The 21,890-nt window shown below is 51.7% G+C and overlaps 1 protein-coding gene and 1 pseudogene across 1 annotated transcript in view; both read right to left on the reverse strand.

Moving 5' to 3' along the window:
- LOC144176020 (tachykinin-like peptides receptor 86C) overlaps positions 1-21,890 on the reverse strand; it is an 833,985-nt gene that overhangs the window by 90,876 nt on the left and 721,219 nt on the right. The window lies entirely within an intron of this gene.
- LOC144173988 (uncharacterized) lies at positions 2,144-2,786 on the reverse strand (annotated as a pseudogene).

Genomic DNA, 21,890 nt, shown 5'->3' on the forward strand with positions numbered 1-21,890 from the left:
TTTTCTACTGCAGCTTTAAACTGCGCCGGGTTCGTTTGGGTTACGACGCTTTCGGGAAGCGCGTTCCATTCGATGGCTGTCAAAACGGGAAATGAACGATGTTAGGCGGTGGTGCGTGCGTGAGGCGGGTATACTGCTTTTGAGTTGTTGAGGTGATTCCATGGCTGGTGAGCAGTTTTTATGGAGAGACTGTCATATGATAACAAGTTGTAGAATTTGTGGAAGAGGCACACTCTTGCTACTGCACGACGGTTTTGAGACCGCGCAATTCAGCTTTAGATTTAAGATGGGTTACACTTGTGTGGTATGAATAATCCGAAAAGATGAATGTGACCGCATGGTTCTGAACGGATTCGAGGATGGTGCAACAGTTAGCTTGCGGTAAGTCCCAGACTGCCCACGCGAAATATAGCTTACGGCGAACAAGCGTTTCGTAGGCCAGTTAATTTGACGGTGGATGGAGCCAGGTTTATGTTACGTCGTAGGTAGCCCAGCGCGCGGTTTGCGTTACCGGTAATGTGATTTATGTGTAGTGACCATGTCAGGTAATGAGTAATGTGAAGACCTCGATATTCAGTTAACGAGACAGGAGAAATAGCGGAATCACTTAAGAAATATTTGTACGGGGTGTTGAGGAAAGAAGACGACGAGCTTGTGTAGTACTATCCCCATCATTGGCGATAGGGGAGAAGAAGTGGAATAAAAGGCGTTCTGAGCGGTGCCGTGGCCCGGGGCCCAGTTCCTCAACAATATTATCCACGGCTCAAAAAGATAATGTAGATTCACATTCCTCGGCGCTGTACCTTAAACTACAAATTTTCGAGCCCCGTTTATTGGCAGCGTAGCGCAATAAACAAAGGCACGGGGGCCACAAAGACACTCGTTGTCTCTCAGAACGTGGTGACTGGCAGTCAGCCGATCTATGGCCGATATCGGAACTGGTAGCTGTCAATCAGCTGAGCTGTGGTGGCGACTTCACTCGTATCTTGCAACAGGTAGGTTGTACGGCACTGCGCGAAACAGCATTTGGCATAGAGATATTCCTTTGAGTTCGGTGGGGCGCATCCTAGGGCACCATACCGATCTTTAGCAGCCGGGATAACCACTTCCGCTTGACAACAGCGCTACGCAATCACGTTGACGTTTTCGGGATACGATCAACTCGTATCCGCTCGTAAGTACATCCAGAGGTTGGGGTTGAATAGCAGAGAAGGTTGTCAAGCTCATGAACGGAACAGCTACCGTTTCTCAAAGCTATCATAAACAACACTGTTGCGGCACGCCCGACGTTATTGAATCGCTTGCAAAGGCCTCGCACGGGAAAACAATCTGTCTACCTCGCAGCCCGCTGGCAGCCGGGCCGAGCGCCAGGCACAGAAGCGAAGTGGGGTGCTTCTCTGCGGGCCGTGCGCATGATGTCGCCTTCGCAAATATACCCTTGGACAACAGCATGGCGGCGCACACTCATGGTTGCGCGCATGCACGCCACGCCAGTGAATACAACCTATATATTCCGTTCCTTCTAACAAAAGAAACAAAAGAAAAGGCAGCTCTCCAGGTACGAGTTAGGGCTTTTTATGTTAATTTTACGGAGGACAGCCTGGTGATCCTTAGTACCAGGCATAATTACAATTTAGAGCACCTGTTATGGTGCGTTGGGTGGAAAAATATCTAGAATGTGGGTACCCAGGTAGGTAGTAAAATATTGCTAAAGACGGGGAAGGAAAAAGAGGATACATACGACAGCACTAACTAGCAACAGTTTTTATTACGCCTCACAGAAACACGTCCACACACACGCACACACACAGCCCCCCCCCACACACACACGCACACGCACACGCACACGCACACGCACACACAATTATTCAAAAGGACACATCGGTTAACAGGAACACAGTTTTAATCACCCGTCCGAACCAGTCAGCCCCGTCATCTCCCTTCCTCGTCTTCACATTCCTCTTCCCGAGCCAATCTCTCTGACGAACTGGCTCACAGCCCTAGGGGGATTCCTCTTCTCCTCAGATTTCTGTATTCTTGACCCACAACACTCCCCCCTCCCGCCGGGGGGGGGGGGCGGTGAGAAGGCCGAAGAAAAGGCCTGTATAACAGGGGCGCCTATGGTCCCAGCTCTCGGCAAGGCTCACGGCAACTGCGTAGCGCACACGGCAAAAAAGGTATGCGCTATATGCCCGCGCTCGTTCCACCGGTCGGACACGTCGGCGACAGGGTCACTGCCGCCGGCCTCGGGTGGCTGATGTGGCCCATGTGGCCGCAGATGTAGCGCTTTCGGTAATCGCGGTTGCTGTTGGTGCAGTCCCACGAGATGTGGTTTAGCATGCCGCACGGGTAGCATTGGGGAGACATGCCGGGCCCACTTCTTCGCTCGCCTTGTCTGCAGTCCCTGGAGATATGGCCCTGATTGTGGCTGGTGCAGCACGTCTCCTCTTGCTCACTGGTGAGCGATGTGGTCCATCTTGCCGCAGTTGTAGCAAGACATCTCCGGTCTGTGCTGGTAGTCCTTGGAGATCTGGCTGGTACATTTACAACGGTATTACCGGTCCGTAGCCTCCTTGCAGTCTTTCGCAAAGTGGTCTATCCAGTTGCAATTGTATCACTTCTCTCTGATGTCTGGCGTGTAGTTCATGCGGCCACCACGGCCGTCCCCACCCTACAAGCCCCGTGCGCCTAGGTCGCCGCCCCTACCTCCTCTGCCGGCTCCGTCTTGAAAGCACTCGCGGGCAGTGTCCCAGCTTGTGACACTGGTAGCACTCCGTCGTCGTCATGCTCCGCCACCGCCTTTGTCTGCTGGCAACTCACTTAAATGGGGCTAAGCAAAGTACTGTTTCAAACAATTCGTGTTCAATCATGGTACCTTGTGCTTTCGCTGCCACCCTAGTCCCTGCCATTGGCGGTAAACATGTGCTAACATCTGCTGCCTCTCCAATGTAATATCTGTGTGCCACTTGTGCGGCAAACCCCCCACAAAGACACTGTCAACAAGAGCTTTCTAGATTGCACGTATGCGCAGCAAGACACGTACGATGAAAGAAAACATTACAGCAGAGAGGCAGGACCAATGACCAGCTGTCGGACGCGTATGAATGTCTTCACGGACAATGCACCTAGGCTTTGGCTAAAATGTTATTTCGATACCAGCCTGTTGACACAAGCCACATCCTACTATTACCGGCCTATTTGGGTTTTCGGATACCACAAACTCGACACGGTGTAGCATTCCGAGAACCCTCACATCCAGAAGCGCATAATCAATCGGTTGTAGCTTAGCTTCGTTTAAGGTAAGCAGCCGTGTGGCGGGTGCGGACTGGATTAAGTCTGAGCACGAGGTCGCAGGTTCGATTCCCGGCCGCGGCGGCCGCTTTTCTGATGGAGGCGAAAAGCAAAAACGCCCGTGTGTATGAGATTTTGGCGCACGATAAAGATCCCCAGGTGGTCAAAATTAATCCGGAGCCCTCCACTACGGCGCGCCTCATCGCCTGCGTTGCGTCGGCGCGTTAAACCCCACAATCAATCAATCGGACTGGATTAAGTGAGGCACATGAGCGACAACAGAACGGTACAAAATGTTGACGGCAGCACCTGTGTGAACTAAACCTTTAGTTATTGGCCCAGCACGACCACGTCGAGACACACGTAAGGTGCATCGTGGGAAATCTTTGCCCAGACTGTGGCTTTGCCCGGCACTCCCGCAGCCACAGGGGCACAGACAACACTTCAGGGTTTACCTAATGTGTAGTTGTTTCGGTTGCTTTGGACATTGCTGCACGTTGCGCATCCAATGTCATACGGCTTGAAGAAAACTCTGGCGATAGGCGAGGGGCTTGATAAGTTACGCGGGTCCCGGCCCTCGACGGCCCGGGCTGGCGTTTCCCGGTTGTGGGCATAGTGGGACTAGCTGCGGGATAGCAAACTACCCCGGCTAGCTTCGTTAGAGACGTTGAGCGCCAATTTGGGCTCGATGGTCCCTCGTGGGCCTAAGTGCGGTTCAGGGTGTTCCCCCTACGCCCGCAACTGGCCCATCCAAAATGCCCCAGAGAGGTTCGCGGCGTCCACGAGGGAGACACCGCGACGGGTTCGAATCACCGACACAGGCTCCAAAGGGCCGGGACGAACCAGGGGGTTTATTTTCCGAGTGGTACAGCGCGTAATAACGCCAAGACAGGGTTAAGAACTACACTGTACCGACGCGCCCACCCTAGATGAGCCTCGCGGAGCATTATCGGGTGAGATTTTATCGGCAGAACTCCCATCCGCTCCTTGCAGCACGGGTCCGAGGCAAAAAATAAAAAACGCGCTTTCAGCAGCCTGGCTGCATAGCGCACGAGACCTACCGCAGCACCAGCGGTTATCGGCCTGCGGCGAAAGCGTCACCCGCTCCATCTCGGAGCGCGACTCACATAGAGCCAAACGACCTACTATTTACATATTTACAAACGGGCCTTACTGCTGCGTTCGGAGGAGGTTTGTTCTGCCAAAGGCGATGCCGGCGGACAACATGTGGTCCCCGGGTGCGCCTCTCGTCTGGGGATTGCCATATTCCTGGCTGTGTTCCCTTCGACGATCGCAGCGACGAACACATTCGAGCACGTGGTGGTATGTTCCGTCAAGTGCGGCGCGCGTCAGGAACTCCGGGTTAGCGACGGGGCTAATATCCGTCGCCACGTTCGCGTTTCCCTTCCTTTAGCGCAACGGCAAGAGCGAGGATAGTGGAGATCAGCTCGCTACATGCCTGGCCAGGTAGTGGAGCGGCACAACTTCGCAAAGTCTTGCGGCCACTCGCCCAGCCGCCCGCGAGTCACGGAAGTATCGTATACCTTCCTCAAACTGCGGGTGCTCACCACCGTGAAACTTTCAGGGGGAATTTCCTTCGGTGGGATAAACTTCAGCGAGAGACATTGAACGTGTAGCAGATACGAATCCGATAGATATAAAAAAACACGCCTGCAGCAGTACGAGCTGCAAAGCGCTTGAGGCTGACCACAATACAAGCGGTTACCTGCCCCCGGCGACCGCGTCGCCCGCTCACCCAGAGCACGACTCACACAGAGCCAGTTAAAATCATATTTACATATTAACAACACGGATCGTTCTGATCACCGGTCACATGCTCGTCTCTGCTGGATGCAATACCGGCCGACAATTGGTCTGCCCGGTATGCGATATCGCCCGGGAATTGCGACGTTTGCACGCTTAATGCATTCCCTTCGGGGCTCGCACCAACTGGCGACGTTCGGCACGTGGCTACGGGGCCAGTCGGGTGCTAGGCGCGTTGGGAACATTCAAGCGGCCACGGTGGCTCACGACATGCGTCCGCCACCACGTGGTGCTACCGCTCCCATTGCGCACGGTGACGTTTTCACGGGCGCAGCTTATATGGCCAGCACGCGTGGTTCGCGTATCCGCTTAAGCCAGCTGAATGTCACGTGGTCCGTCTCCACTACGAATGAACTTTGGTCGACGGAACGGTCAAACTCGTTCAGGGCGTGTGGCCCGATCTCTTAGTAGTCCGTAGCACTACGCGGCGAGCGGGCCGCCGTGCTTTGGAAACACGAGATCGTAAGGCGAGCTACGCCAGGGAAACAAAGGACGGCTTCCTAACGGGCGTAGCTGCGGGCTTAGCGCACTGAATGTCACGCGCGCCGGGCAAGATCGACAACAAAGGGTCGTGCAATGCCTGCGCGGGGATGTGCTACGCTGTCCGTGCCGTGTCGTGGGAGCGAAAGGTGCTCTTTTGCGACAGGGCCTTGGCGTCCACGCGTGCCATGATGCACGTGGTAGGACGAATGCGCGTTATCGTCGTCGGGGCAGGGGGCTCCCCGACGAGGCGCAAGGGGCTCCTTGGCGAGACGCAAACTTGGCCACAAAGGCCATTCGGCGTCTGCACGTGGAAATACATTGGCCGCAGGCTAACGTCGTCCGAGCAAAAGGTGTTCTCGTTTCCGACGTAGCGAGCATATGGCTCTGCTCCAGGTTCAAATCGTACATCAAGTTCGCAGGCTCAGGATCGCCACTACGTTGAGTCGTACAGAACACAGGAGATGCTGGCGCGGGTCGGGCGATAATTGCCTCGGTTCGCGGACAGCTGTGAGCGGCGGGAGCACGTTACGCCGAAGCGTTGTGCTCAGAAGCCGAACCGCTCACCTCACAGGAAATCGCACATGGACTAAGGCCAACAAAGGGGCCTGTGCCGTCGCAGTGTCGATACCGTGTTTGGCGCCAATGTGGGCATAATGGGCATAGCTACGGGATAGCAAACTACCCCGGCTAGCTTCGTTAGAGACGTTGAGCACCAATTTGGGCTCGATGGTCCCTCGTGGGCCTAAGTGGGGTTCAGGGTGTTCCCCCTACGCCCGGAACTGACCCATCCAAAATGCCCCAGAGAGGTTCGCGGCGTCCACGAGGGAGACGCCGCGACGGGTTCGACTTACCGAGACAGGAGACGACAGGCTCCAAAGGGCCGGGACGAACCGGGGGTTTATTGGCCGAGTGGTACAGCGCGTAATAACGCCAAGACAGGGTTAAGAACTACACTGTACCGACGCGCGCCTCAAGGTCGGGCTCGAGCGGGCCGCGACGGCTGAGGCGACACGGGGCTGCCGGCGAGGCGGGACCGTCCGATTGGGGCATGGAGGAAGAAAAATGTTAGGAGGGAGCATGACGTCAGGCGGCACAGCTTTGGCAAGCCAACCTCCTCTGACGCCGCATTCTCCTCTCCTCGGGCTCCTCCCGCGCAATGCATTATGGAAAAAGCACCAATCTCAGGCCCGCGGTAGCATTTAGTGGCTCCGGCTGGCTGCCGGTGGAGGAGGAGGCGAGTGGCGTTGCCTAAGGCGCCGTACGCAATTTTTCGCCAGCGTTGCGCTCCCACCCTCGTATCCCTCGTATCGTGGAATTACTGTCGCTGTTCAAAGCGACACGATACGTAGATCCCATGCTCACGGAGCACCTTCACGAGCTGCGAGCCGAATTTGACGCTTACCGCTGGAACCACGACCGGCTTTGCTCGAACGCGCCGCTGTAAACATTCACAAGCACGGAGCGGCCTACGGGTGCGTGGTGTTTGACAGGTGTGCTTTGACGATTGCGTTTCCAATTTTGCGGAGAGTTATCGCGCCAGCTTTCCTTTACATCATAGCGCTGTAACGAGTGTCCCATCAGCTGAGAGGTTGTGCGAGAAGCTTTGGTTTCGCTAGCGTGCGCATTTGCATACATTCGCCTTATCGGTGCTCCGGCATGGTGGCACGTTGTACATGCCACAATTGTCGTGACGATGTCTGTTTCGCGTTGCTGTCTCCTTCAGTGCATTAGGAAAGAAAAGTGGCAGAACCACTGACGTTGTGTGCGGGCGCGGGAAGAACAAATCATTTTCCGCCTCGCGTCGCAGGCAGAACGCGGGCTGGTTGTCCAAGTACTGCTCAATCCGTGCGGTAGGTATATGGGTAACGGACGCTAAATTACGCCAGGGAGGTGAAAATATAAAATTACAAAGAAGTGAGGTGTGTGTGTGAAATAAAATGTGAGGCACGGATGTCGTACTCTGACATCTCCGCTTTTGCACTGCGGCGGAACACGACACTTCGACTGCGGCGCACTTCGACGGATGTTTTCTGTCTCTCCCGTCCGAACACTTTGCCTGCACGGTCAGCCCGCTGCGCGTTTAGGGTTAAAGGCAGCGCTGCGCGCAACGCCCGGACGGGGACTCGTCGCCGAAACCCGAATACCCGGACGGCCCGGAAACCAAACGGAACGACGCAGCATAGCTGGCATAGCGCGGGCAGGCGGGCGGCCGCGTGAGGCGCAAAGAGCTACCGCTTGCCTATCACGTGAGGCAGGGCATCTCCCATCAGTCTTTCCTTTTTATTTTTTATGACTAAGCTTCACGATAGTCACGTGATGCTCCCTCCTAAACTTTTATTTCCTCTATGCCCGCCGGTGCGTCGGCCCGCGAGGTGACGTCACGCGCACGGGAAAGCGCGCTTGTTCGAACATCGCGCTCGCGGGAGGAGGAAAGGGGATCAAGCGGATCCCCACACGGTTGACCAGACAGAACATATGCTCGGTGGTCACAATCACGCGCGTAGTGACCAGGGGCAGCACGCAGGTAACAGCCCAGGCGAGGCGGAGGCTGCCGAACCCCGCCGTAAGGTAGCCTACAGTTAGAAAACAAAGCGCCCGCCTCCACTTGCTGTGCTGCAAGAGATTCCACAGCTGTAGCTTTGAGCGCCAATCCAAGAGCCGCACAGGCAGTCATCGGCCGAGCGAGACGCAGAAAACGCCGAACGTTGAGGTTCTCCAGTGCGTCAACAAATGCTCCGGTGCCAATGAGGTCTTTTGTGAGGTTAGAAGAACCCGCGAGTGCCTTGTGCGTTACTCACTCCACGCGATTAGCGAGGTCTTCTAAAGTCATACCTTGCTGTCGCACACGCTTCAGCTCAGCAAAATGTAGCTGCTGGAAGTGGGCGTAGCCAAAGCGGTCTTCCATAGCCCTCTTTAAGCTGGGGTAGTCGAGCCTCGTGTGCTCCGGCACGGATTTCAGTACATCAGAGGCGTTAGGGCGTAGCTGCGCCACTATAACACGAGCGCGGTACGTAAGAGACCCACCATTCGCCCCAGCAACTGATTCGAACTGAATACGGAAAGCTGTCCACGAGGTAGAGCCATCGAAAACAGGAGGACGAAGTGGCAAATACTGGTGCTGAGTTGCCAACTGCGGTACAACAGGCGTGGAAGGTATAACTGGTGCAGTCAGTTCCGGGTCAACCGGCCGACACGACGATTCCATGACTGCCATACGATTGCACCGGTCAGCTATTCGAGCGTTGAAATCCACAAAGCAGGCAGGCATCTCGTTAGTTTGAGTTAAACTTTTCGTCGATGAAGCTGGTATGGCGGTCCAGGCGGTCGACGAGGCTGCCAAAGAGCGCTTCTAACTTGCCCGAATACGCTTGGTTCCTCGCAGCAAAATCAGAGACAACGTTGGGGCTTCCCGTTGGTTGAACATGAGGCTCCCGCAGATCCTGACCTGTAGCGCGGGCCCCGTCGTAGGTAAGCTGGATTATTGGGTGGCGACCGGACTGCTGGATGGGAGACCACTCACAGGAAGCGATTTGGATGGGTCACTCGCGGGTCCCACTCCTTGTGTCAAGAACACGCCGCCATCTTGGTTTGTTGTCGCGCGGCTCTGTCTTTCAGGTGACTCCTCGATGCTGGATGCAGGTGCGGCAAGACGGGACGGCATCTTGGCGAGGGCTCGAGCTTGATTGCCGGTCATCATGTCTATCCCACCACTGCCACCAAAAATGCTACGGGCAACTATTCACAATGACACATCGGTTTACACGAACACCGTAAGTGCTTTAATCAGCCATCCGAACCAGTCAGTCCCACCTTCTCCCTTCTTCGTCTTCGCCTTCCACTTCCCAAGCCCATCTCTCGGTATAACTGGCTCACAGCCCTAGGGGGATTGACCTTCTTCGCAGGTTTCTGTATGCTTGACAAACAACAATATATATACAGTGGAACCCCGCTAATACGTCCCCCGGACTTACGACGAACCGCTTCTTATGGCGGATCGCCGCGGTCCCGGAAAACTTCCCAGTGGAACAATGCATTATAACCCCGATGATATGAGGCTCGGATGCACATGGTCCGCTTGATACGACGGACCCTGGCGCGGATAAACCGGCGTTTTTCCGATATTTTACAGCGCTTCACCGTCTCGTCCGGACCTTTTTTTTATTCCGAACACCCGTACGTTTGATGCTGCTTGATGTGCAAAGGTCTGCATGCGGGCCAGACCACTTGCTGAACATACGCAAGCAAACAGGCGGGCGATCGTGAGCGGGAGTTAGCCTTCGAGGGCCCCGAACAGCAGCAGTACGCCAATGCACAACCGCGAGAAGTCGACGTTCAGGGAACAGGAGGACGGTGAATTTGAAGCTCCCATCGAGCCGCCGACGAATGCAAAAAACACATACGACACAACCACACGGCGATGACCGAACACCGCTTTTGCTGCCCGCTCGATCCAAGCTTCTTTCTTTGACGGCGCTCTCTCTCCCTATATCCATGGCTCTCTGTTTATTAGTGTCAAAAAGCCGCGTTGTGACTCCGCTCCTTTCTTTGCTAGAGTGTCTCAATTCGCGCACGTCCGCTGGAAGGGTGGAGACACACCGTTGGCACCGCCAGTTTGGGTCACTGGCTGGCCGCCTCAGCAAGTCACTGTAACAAGACCACGTTAATATTGTCCTCGCAACATGGTTTACTCGGGAAGTTTTAATCATCTCATCTATTTTGCGCTGCAGGGTCTCTTTGGAAACGAAAACAGCTATGTGTTAAGCCCATTGATTTAATAGAAAGGGTACGGGACCGTTCAAAGGGTGTCTCCAACCTGTACGAAAAATACGGTTTAATGCAAAGCTTTAATACTTTCGTGCCGCGATTTCGTGTAGGATGCGCGAAATGATCTTTTGACCGGAAACACACCCCCGGAGAAAAACCCCTCTCAGCGCGCGTGCTTCGCCGGGCCTGCTGTGGCCGCTGCGCGGCGACAGCAGGCCCGGCGTTTTAAGAAGTTTTGCTACTTGCGGCGGCGGCCGCTACGGGAGCGGCCGCGCAACTGATTGGCAGCCCACCAAACCCGCCGCCTACCACGCATGCGCCGCTTGGTCGTCTCGGGATATGCGACTCATTTTGCGCCGCGTTCGCCGTGAAACAGGAACGCCGCTTCACCGAGAACGTAAGCGCGGCCGGACGTGCTCCTGCGAGCGTTGCGCAGAACCGAACGACCTTGAGCCGTTGTCGGCAATACAGCTACATCAAAGGTTAACCAAGCAAAACCAAGACTTAACTACACCAAGCCAAGCTTTTTCTTTGCATATACTAGGTAAGCTGAGCTAAGCCGCAACCATTTTTTTCATCTCCGCCTTGTAGTAGCGTTCGTTTCGCTCAGCCTTGGCAGTTTCACAGTCGATTTCCCAATCTAAATTTTCTCGACCACGTCGGCCTTATCTCTCTCGCGCAAGGCCTATGCCACCTACAAAAAAACTGCAAGGCGTGGGGGAGCCGGGTTATCAACAGCGCCGGACTGCACGGGCGTCGTGTAGTGTGCGGCCGTTTGGTGAGGGCAAGCTGGGACGCCGTGAAGGGGAGGGGACACAACATAGGCGCTTGTTTTTTTAAGTGCGAATGCACTTTATAAGCGACCCCAAACCTTCCACCGCCGGCGGCGGCGGCGGCGGCGGCGTCCGCAGTCCTCCTCTCCCTAGCAGCGGCGTGGAGCGGAGAGGAGCGTCGGTAGCAACGGCACGGTGACGTCACTTCACCACGTGACCGCGCTCGCTCCGCCTACTCGCCGTGGCTGCGCGGGTGCGCGCCGCTCCCCGCACCGCTCCTCGCGCCGTGACGTCAGGGTATGACGTCACAGCGCGCCTCCTCTCCCCAGCAGCTGCCGCGCGCCTCTCTCTCCACCGTGACGTCACACTCTCTCCTCTCCCCCTCGCTCGGCTGCAGCTGCCGTGCGCCGCTGTCCCTCTCCCCTTGCGCTCGCCTCCTCTCTCAGCCACCTGGCTCGGCGCGCTTGGCGCGGCGTACCCCCCTCTATATGCAGCGATAAACTGCCAGACCTTCGTGGGTCGGCTCGCGCGCGCTCACGGGCGAATGCCAACGGATTTTAACTTTACTCCCCCTCATAGCATCACCCCGTGCATTCGCACTTAACCATGTTCACCCTCGGGGAAATGCTTGGGAGTTTTTTATCTTGGGCTTTCAGAAAAACGTCTGCAAATCACGCCAGAACACGCAAATATAGTAGTATGAATAAGTTCTTAGTCCACCTGTCGCGTGAGACCGTCTACTAAGCCGGCATTTACCCTCACCCTGGTCGTACGACAACCCGTCATAGGACGCTTCCTCGCGGTCCCTTGAAAATCGTATTATCGGGGTCAATCAGAATAGGAAATGAGGGGCTCGTTGAAATAAGACAGAAATAACGGTTGGCAGTCAAGAAAACCTCGAAAAGCAAAGGGGAGGATTTGGTAGGTCACTGAAACAGATAAAGAATTTGGAAAGAAAGTGTAGAAAAAATGCCCGCCTGGAGGGATCCGAACCCACAACCTCCAGAATACCGGTCTGGTGCGATGACTACTACGCTACCGGCAGGGCTATTTTCCCTCCACTTTTTGGGATATATGTATATATACGTGTAAATATATATATAAATCTAGAGAAAGATAAACTCACAAAGAGCGCAGAAATAGTATTAGTAAAGAGTCGGATACACAGCAAGAACAATAACAAACAATGTTTACTTACGTAGCGGCAACGGGACTTGCCTTCATCAGAGTAAAGTTACATGATTTTGCTGTCGCAAACATTTTGAACAAATTTCTTATATAGGTTTGCATAAAACGGTGAGAAGGAGCGGAAAATGTTTCGGAAATGGAGAGTGTGCATACAGTCAGGCTACGCCTATGTTACAACACCCACAAACAAACAAACAAAAAAAAGGGGGGGGGGGAGAGCGAGAGAGAGAAAAAGGGGTCGTGTTAACTATGCAGCGTTCAAGGTTGCACCATGACTGGTCAACGTATGCCGCGCGGGCTGCAAGTTAAGACAATGTGGGAAACTGGACAACCGCGGTTTGAAAAGAACGGGAAGAGTATACAGTAAGGTATTCAGTGGCTGGGGAGACTGGTTCGGGGGGAAGCGAAGATGGGTGTTCCCCCCGCGGATGAAGAGAATAGATAGGGGGCACAAAAGAGCATTTCACAGAAGCTAGCAATTGAACAGGAAATAGGTAGGGTCACAAAAGGTTAAACATGAATAGATCACAAAGAGTTAAACATTCTTAAGTGGTGGTGGGAACGAGGCCTCCTTCCCCAGGACAAATGGCATTGTTGAGCCGCATTAGGCTAATAAAGCTGCTGTATTAGTAGAGTTTCTGCGAATTCTGATGGCAAACTCGAGGGTAGGAATAATGAACATAGTTATAAAAATTATGAAGCCGCTAATTTTCATCGAGGGATAAGCACGTTAGTTTTCCGTAACTTTCATTAATTCCAAGTGTGGCTGACCCAAACTTATAAATGAGATAAGATTCCCGAACCTCGCGGTCGTGGTGCGTTTTCAAGGCGGATTCTAAAATCGTTGCTTTAAGATGTTCAAATGCATGCCCGGGACTGTTCACATGTCTTGACAGGGGCAAATAAGGACAGCGTTTTGCACGAGAGCGGTGATTATTGAACCGTATTCGGAAGGGCGTTTCAGTTTGGCCGATATATTGTTGCCTACAAACAGTGCACTCTAGAAGATATACGACATTAGCGGAGTCACAGTTAAAGTTACCTTTTATATTTACGTAGTAGTCTGAAGCCGTGCTGGTGGCGCGCTGTGTAGTGGTCATGTGTGGGCATACTTTACATCGGGTTTTATTGCAGGGCATGCAGCCAGTAGTTGCCGGTCGGTTGATACGAGAGTTAGTAAGAAAGTCACCTAAATTTTTATTACGCCGGTAGACAACGTGTGGTGGTTCGGGGAATATGCTTTTTAAGCGGTCACTTTGCATTAGGGAATTGTGATGTTTTTTTAGCACGGTTGACACTCTTGGAGCGGAGGATGAGTGGGTTAAAACTAAGTTAGTTTGCGGGTTCCCGCTCGGGGCTTTTTTCTTACAGATTTTGTTACGGTCTAATTGGTTGGCTCGCACAATAGCGTCGTCGATAACTTTTTCCGGGTATTTTTTATTCAGGAGGGCGGTCTTGACTTCTCGACAGTTTGAGTCAAAGTCGGCTTGGTTTGAGCAAATTCTCCGCCCTCCTGAATAAAAAATACCCGGAAAAAGTTATCGACGACGCTATTGTGCCAGCCAACCAATTAGACCGTAACGAAATCTGTAAGAAAAAAGCCCCGAGCGGGAACCCGCAAACTAACTTAGTTTCAACCCACTCATCCTCCGCTCCAAGAGTGTCAACCGTGCTAAAAAAACATCACAATATCCTAATGCAAAGTGACCGCTTAAAAAGCATATTCCCCGTACCACCACACGTTGTCTACCGGCGTAATAAGAATTTAGGTGACTTTCTTACTAACTCTCGTATCAACCGACCGGCAACTACTGGCTGCGTGCCCTGCAATAAACCCCGATGTCTCTCGCTCTCCCCCCCCTTTTTTTTTGTTTGTTTGTTTGTTGATGTTGTAGCATAGGCGTAGCCTGACTGTATGCACACTCTTCATTTCCGAAACATTTTCCGCTCCTTCTCACCCTTTTATGCAAACCTATATAAGAAATTTGTTCAAAATGTTTGCGACCGCAAAATCATGTAACTTTACTCTGATGAAGGCAAGTCCCGTTGCCGCTACGTAAATAAACATTGTTTGTTATTGTTCTTGCTGTGTATCCGACTCTTTACTTATACTTATACTATATATATATATATATATATATATATATATACATGTAGCGAATCAGAATGGGAAATGAGGGGCTCGTTGAAAATAAGATAGAAATAAGTGTTGGCAGTCAAGAAAACATCGGAAAGCAAAGGGGAGGATGTGGTACGTCATAGAAACAGATAACGAATTTGAAAAGAAAGAAAGAAAGTGGAGAAAAAATGCCCGCCAGGTGGGATCCGAACCCACGACCTCCAGAATACCGGTCTGGTGCGATCGGTGGGAGACTTTATTTCCAACGTTTCGACATGAGGATGACCTGTCTCAGGTCGAAACGTTGGAAATAAAGTCGCCGAAGAGCGCACTTTTACTTTGTGCGTATATATTCGCATATATACACATATATATTGTCGCGAAGCCAAGGAAGACGCAATTGTCTTGAAGGAGAAACAAGTTTATTGGAGCGAACTTGTGCTCCCCTAACAACTCAAAAGAATACAGAGGCGGCGAAGCAGCGGTCAACAAAGTGATTTGCGTCGGCGAGCGTCACAGAATCGAATGCCGAGGCGTCTGCTCTGCAGGCTTTTTATCTTTGGGCGCGAGTGTTTCTGGAACCGTCGATTGACATCCAGAACATTGTAGATCACAGACGATTATTCTGGGCTAGCGACGTTAGGGCGAAACAGTTTGCTTATCTGAATCTGATAGCCCGTGCGGCATAAAAATAAAGAATGGAAGACGCGCTTTGCTTGTAACTCAGATAACACAGTCGGGCGTGGCCAGGCAGTAAAAACAAACAATAAATAAGCCAGCCCATACGTGGTTCGCGGCGTTCCCCCCCCCCCCCCCCCTCTAAAAGTGCATCGTCCCGATGCTAAACTAAAAGACAGTCCAAACAAACAACAACAACAAAAAAAGTTCGTCATCTTGCATAGTAAGGTTTCAAGCGAACCACGTGGACGACTTCAGGCCGCGTGCGTCGTCGTGATGTTCCGGAATCACCATCGGGGATCACCTCTTAGATAAGTTGGCCGACACGTCGTAGAATTTGGTAGGGTCCGAAATATCGTCGCAGAAGCTTCTCAGTGAGTCCGCGTCGTCGGATGGGAGTCCAAACCCAAACACGGGCCCCTGGGTGGTACTCGGCGTCTCGGCGTCGGAGGTTGTAGCGCCCTGCATCCACGAGCTGCTCGTCCGTTGTACAAACTCGAGCGAGCTGGCGGGCCTCCTCCGCGCGCTGAAGGTATCCTTGGACGTCCGGGTTGAGGTCGTCGTCTTCTACGTGCGGAAGCATGGCGTCGAGCATCGTGGTTGGCCGTTTTCCGTAGACAAGCTCGAACGGCGTCAGCAGCGTCGTCTCCTGGATAGCCGTGTTGTACGCAAACGTGACATACGGGAGCACTTCGTCCCAAGTCTTATGTTCAACATCAACGTACATTGACAGCATATCTGCGATTGTCTTGTCCAGACGTTCTGTTAGTCCGTTCGTTTGGGGGTGGTACGCCGTCGTTCTTCTGTGATCCTTGTTGCTGTAGCGTAATATTCCTTGGATCAGCTCCGCAGTAAAGGCCGTTCCGCGGTCCGTGATTTGGACTTCCGAGGCTCCATGTCGCAGCACAACTTGGCTTATGAAGAACTTTGCGACTTCCTGTGCAGTGCCCCTCGGAAGAGCGGCGGTCTCTGCGTACCGCGTCATGTAGTCTGTCGCCACGACAATCCACTTGTTCTGAGATCGGGATGTAGGGAACAATCTTAGGCAAAAAGGACTAAAATAGGGACTGAAATACAGCCGTTAGTCTTCAGGGGCAACCGTTCATCTTCAAGGGGAGTATTTGCGGCAGAGCACACTCTAAACTTCTTTGCCTCCCATATACACCCTAGAGGTTCTTTTTCGCCTGTCCTCTAGTGATCCTCCTTGTAGGAGTTTTTTTACTACATGGAACAGGGAGGTTTTGTTTACCTCCTCAAAACAGGGCGTTTTTAGCTGATATAAAGGAGGTATTTAGGGAGTGTTAAGAAATGTTCGGGAGAATTTAAGGTCAAAATGGAGTATTCGTTACTTCTGAAAAGGCGTTTTTTAGTGATGTTTATAGAATTTTTAGGCGGTTGAATAGGAGCCTATTATGGCTCCCTTGGGAACTACTTATGTTAGTTTAGGGGCGTTTTTAGGAGGTTCAGAGAAAGCATTTACTTATTTTGCATGGAGTTTTACGAAAGCTTGGGGAGTTTTGTAGGCCTTCCGAAAGGAGGTTTTCAAGGCCGCAAGGCAGAATTCATAGTTCCTTGCGGGAGTACTGATTTCACACGGTTTTTCTCGATTTCAGGTTTATTTCAAACGAACTTTCGCAGACAAGTTTACATGGTACATGGTGTACACAAGGAGGTTCCAAAATAAATACTTATGGCGAACTCATATTAGAAATCACAAATGGTACATTGCTAAATATTTTAACACGCCAGTTTTGAATTGAAGACAGCAATACGATGCTAGTTGAACAAACCGTAGAAGCAATATTACCACAAGAACTGGAAATACGCGAAAAACAAAGATAGGCACAAACACAACCGCATGGTAAGTGAAATCATTATAGAATACTAGCGGATCGAGAACGCGTCAGTACTTATCAGAACTTATCAGTACGCATCAGCGCTCAGTACACAGTGAAAAAAATGGTTGCAGTGGTTTACAAAAACAAAAAAAATTCAGTAGGTGGTGAAATGAGCGAGAGCTGAGTGCTAGTTGAACAAATTGTAGAAACAATAATAATACAAGAACTGGAAATACTTGAAAAACAGATAGGCACAAACACAACCGCATGGTAAGTGAAATCATTATATAATACTAGAGGATCGAGAACGCCTCAGTATTTATCAGAACTTATCAGTACTCATCAGTACTAAGTACACAAAGTGAAGGAAAAAATGGTTGCAGTGGTTTACAACAACAAAAGAATTTTTCAATTTGTGGTGAAATGAGCGAGAGCTGTGCAACGATTTGATATTGAAAGGTAACAAGCATTTTGTAGGTGGTAAAGGCACAAGAGATAAATGATGTAGGAGACAGACTGCAGTGAGATGGCTATGGATAAACGAGTAATATAAAGAACGAAAAATATGCTGCGGAAAATACCAGTGCGTTTTGATAAAGACACAAGTGCGCCAAGAAAAGTGACCGAGTCTGACGGGTTAATTGCAATGATATAGAACAGAATGGGTGGTATCGCGATAGCTTCTTTAGAGTAAGAACAAAAAGCCATGAAATTCGTGTTTTTCGGATAATTTTTGTTGGTTCATTTCGCACAGTTGCCAATATTATTTAGATAATTGTTTCAAGTTAAATTAGTTTGTTAATATTATTGCTTCACTGAAAGATAGCTGTATTATTAGCATACAGAACGGCCCATCAAATATCCCCTTTTCAGTAAAAAAAAAGAAAAAAGGAAAAGTCAGAAACATAATACGGAATTCTTGTTGACTACTATCCAATGATTACAGGATTGAAAACAAATATAATATTAGTGAGCGATATTGATGCGATAAAAGTTAATTAGTTCTAAATACTTCACACGTCAGAGAAGCCACTTGAGGTTGCAGCGTTGGTGGAAAAAGCTTCTGAAGCTCCTCCTTGACCACTGCTCGAATGGTCTCGCGCAATGTATCGGAGCTTCCAGTTGCGGCACCGATGGTCTCCGAGAACAGCGCGTTGACAGGGCGGTCGTACTGCCTCGTTCAAATTTCTAGCGTCTTCTCCATCGCGGCCGCCTCAGACGCGAATTCAGCCACCGTCTTCGGCGGGTTACGGACTAGACAAGCAAAAAGCTCTTGCTTCACTCCTCGCATTAGAAACCTGAGCTTCTTTTCTTCGGTCATTTCGGGGTCCGCACGGCGAAAAAGTCACTTCATCTCTTCAACGAAGATCACGACACCTTCGTTCGGGTGCTGCGTTGGAGTTTGAAGCAAAAGCGCAGCTCGCTCTTTTCTCACAACGGTAGTGAAGGTCTTAAGGAACTCCCTTTTGAACTGAGTCCAGTAGGTCAAAGAACTCTCATGGTTCTCGAACAAGTTCGAGCAGCATCTTCTAAGTAAAAGAAGACATGCCGCAAAGTTTCTTCGTCGTCCCACCTGTTGAAGATGCGGACGCGCTCCAGCTTCTCCAACCATTCTTCGGGGTCTTCAGCGGGGGCTCCCCGGAACGATTGCGGTTCCCGAGGCTGCTGCAGGACGATTGGCGACGTTGTTTCTTGCACCATGGTGTCGGTTGCAGCGTCGATTGGAACCGTCTATTGACATCCAGAACATTGTAGATCACAGACGATTATTCTGGGCTAGCGACGTTAGGGCGAAACAGGTTGCTTATCTGAATTTGATAGCCCGTGCGGCATAAAAATAAAGAATGGAAGACGCCCTTTGCTTGTAACGCAGATAACACAGCCGGGCTTGGCCCGGCAGTAAAAACAAACAATAAATAAGCAAGCCCATACATGGTTCGCGGCAATATTGTTGCGTCCTGTCAAACAGGGACACCTGGATGTTGTCTTCACGAAGACGCACGGGCGAAGTATTTATTAGGTGAGGGGCCTAACTTGCCATGTGAAACGGACAATGAGCACCGGTTGGTGGTGAGCAATATGGCGACCAAAAACCAAGCACACGGGCCACTAGCTAACGCGCTCCTTTGTCGTCATCTGCTGTGCCGCATCACATGGCACGTACCCACTCGGGGGATTAGCATGTCCGTACTTCTTGATAATGCTGTCATCCCACAGTTTGGCACGTGGGATTACCTCCTCTCCTCAAAAGCATCGACTTGATGCTACATGTATGTACGGGATATGTAGTCCCCTGCTAGATGCATTGTGCGATCATCGCGAGAAGTATTGTTTCGTGCGGACCACATGCGGGTGAGATCGGAAGCGTCCTGTGGCGCTTGGGCTGGTTGGAGCGACTTTGTAGGTGACATCGCTAAGCTGTCGTAACACCGTGTGCAGGCGAGGTAACGCCGCATCAGTTTTTCCGAGAGTCCCCGGCGCCTAACTGGAGTCTACACCCAGGCATAGTTCCCAGGAAGAAGGTTGCATGTCGGCGGCGGAGAGGGTAGCGAGCGGCGTCAGAACGCTGGTCATCATCATCATCATCATCATATCATATTTTATTTCCTTAAAGACCCCACAAGGGGGTATTACATAAGGGGTGGATATACAAAGTATCAAAAAACATTTGCCACATAAGGGGTTGGTATACAGGATATAACAAACTTTTGCTTCACAAGGGGCGTATACAAGGTATAGAACATTGTATTGTACTGGTGCTGTTGTATTCGCTGGTGTGCCAGCGCGCGTGCTTCTTCGGAGCTACGCACAAACTCGCGAAAGGGGCCGTCTTGGTCGTCGTGGGTGTTGGGTAGCAGCATGGCGTCAAGCATCGTGGAAGGTTCCCTAGAGTAGACAAGTGCAAATGGCGTCATTTGCGTCGTCTCTTGTTAGACGGTATTATACGCGAATGTCATGTAAGGCAAAAGTGCATCTCACGTGTTGTGTTCCGCATTGGCGTACATACTGAGCATGTAGGCTATTGTTCGGTTCAGACGTTCTTTAAGCCGTTGGTCTGGGGCTGGTACGCGCTGGCCTTGCGGTAGGACGGGCCTCTCAATCTAACACTTCTTGCAGCAGTTGCGCCGTGAAGGCCGTTCAATGATCTGTAATTACCAGTGCAAGTGCGCCATACCGCAGCACAATTCTCGTTAGGAAAAAATGCGGAACCTCAAGCGCTGTATCCCGTGGAAAAGCCTTCGTTTCGGCAAACCTGGCTAAGTAATCCGTGGCGACTACTATACAATTCTTTCCAGTTGTGAAAGTTCGAAACGGACAGAACAAGTTCATGCCAACCTGTTCAAAAGGCGTTCTAGGAACCTAAACGGGCTGCAAAACGCCGGCTGGGCGGCCGGGTGGTGCTTTCCGTCGCTGGCAGTCCCGACAAGTTCCTACATACTACCGTACGATGACCGATAGCTTCGGCCAGTAGTACTTCTGCTTGATGCGAGCCAGCGTACGTGTCTAGCCGAAGTGACCGGCGCTAGGCTCGTTGTGACAGGCCTGCAAGATTTTATTCCTGAAAAGGTTGGGTACAACAAGCAGGTAGTTACTCCCACTGGACGCGAAATTTCTCTTATATGGAACGTTGCTTCGCAGACAGAATGATGAGAGTCCTCTGGCAAATGCATTCGGCACGACGGCAGTGTGGCCTTGTAAAAAATCAAAGACTGATCGTAGTTCCGGATCCTCGCGCTGCTGCCCCGAAATGGTGGGTCGGTCGAAAACTCCGATGAGCGCAGCATCGTCGCTGTCGCCGTCATAAGCGGGGGGGAAAGCCAACAGGAGCTCTTGAAAGCCAGTCTGCGTCTGAATGCCGCTTGCCGGATTTGTGTACGATGGTCATGTCGAATTCCTGGAGCCCCAGTAGGGTTCTTAAGGTTCGTGAGCCAGCAGAGGGAATGGTGGTCACTCACGACGGTAAAATGATGCCCATAAAGGTATGGTCGGAATTTGAGGAGGGCCAAAACAACAGCAAGGCACTCTTTCATGGTGGCCGAGTAGTTACTTTCGGCCCGTGATAGTGCTCGGCTGGCATAAGCTATGAATTTTTCGGCACCGTTTTGCCACTGTACGGGAACAGGGCCGAGTCCCCCCGAAGGCTGGCATCCGTGTGAAACATAGTTGCGGCATCCTCGTCGAAATGAGCCAGCCCAGGTGGTGTCTGTAATAGAGGCCGGAGCTCGTCAAAAGCATCTTGCTGTTAATCACTCCAGATGAAAGCAATATCGTCACATGTGAGGCGAGTGAACGGAGCTGCAATGTGGGAGAAGTTCGCTATGAATCTCCAATAATAAGGGCACAGCCCTAGACAACGTGGAATGCACTTTTTGTCGGTAGGGGTGCAGAACTTCGATGCAGCATCAAGTGTATCAGGATTCGAGCGTACGCCCGCTAGAGCGTACGCACGGAGCGCCGCCGGCAGCAAATCGCGGAGGTCACGCCCCGATGCAGGAAGCGAGATATTCAGTGAGCCTGCGAGTAAAACAGGACGCGCAAGCGCGCCGCGCCGGTCTCGACAATAGACGCCAGGCCTCCAGAGCGCGCATCGGTGCCTTTTGCCACGCGCTCGCGTGGTCTGCAAAATTAAGTCCCCGCCTGTGCCACAGTTTGTTCAACATGAAGAGGTTGCACACTGTCGCACGCGCAAAAATAGATAAATTGGCACCCTTCCACTTTTCTGTCCGCTTTCGCAACTCTACTGCTTGTCTCCGCCAGTAACGATCACTGTCGGAATAATACTCAAGGGGCACGCCTAAGTACTTAACTGGCGTCGTTACCCACTTGATGTTCTGAAATACCGAAGGTGCTGTGTTCCACTCTCCATGCTAGATACCCAGACACTTAGTCCTGTTTACGACACACCCGTTTACGTAACAAAACTATTTCACT

The sequence above is a fragment of the Haemaphysalis longicornis genome, unplaced genomic scaffold (assembly GCF_048455015.1).
Source record: "Haemaphysalis longicornis isolate Haplotype H1 unplaced genomic scaffold, Haemaphysalis longicornis Haplotype H1 scaffold_1, whole genome shotgun sequence".
Taxonomy (NCBI): domain Eukaryota; kingdom Metazoa; phylum Arthropoda; class Arachnida; order Ixodida; family Ixodidae; genus Haemaphysalis; species Haemaphysalis longicornis.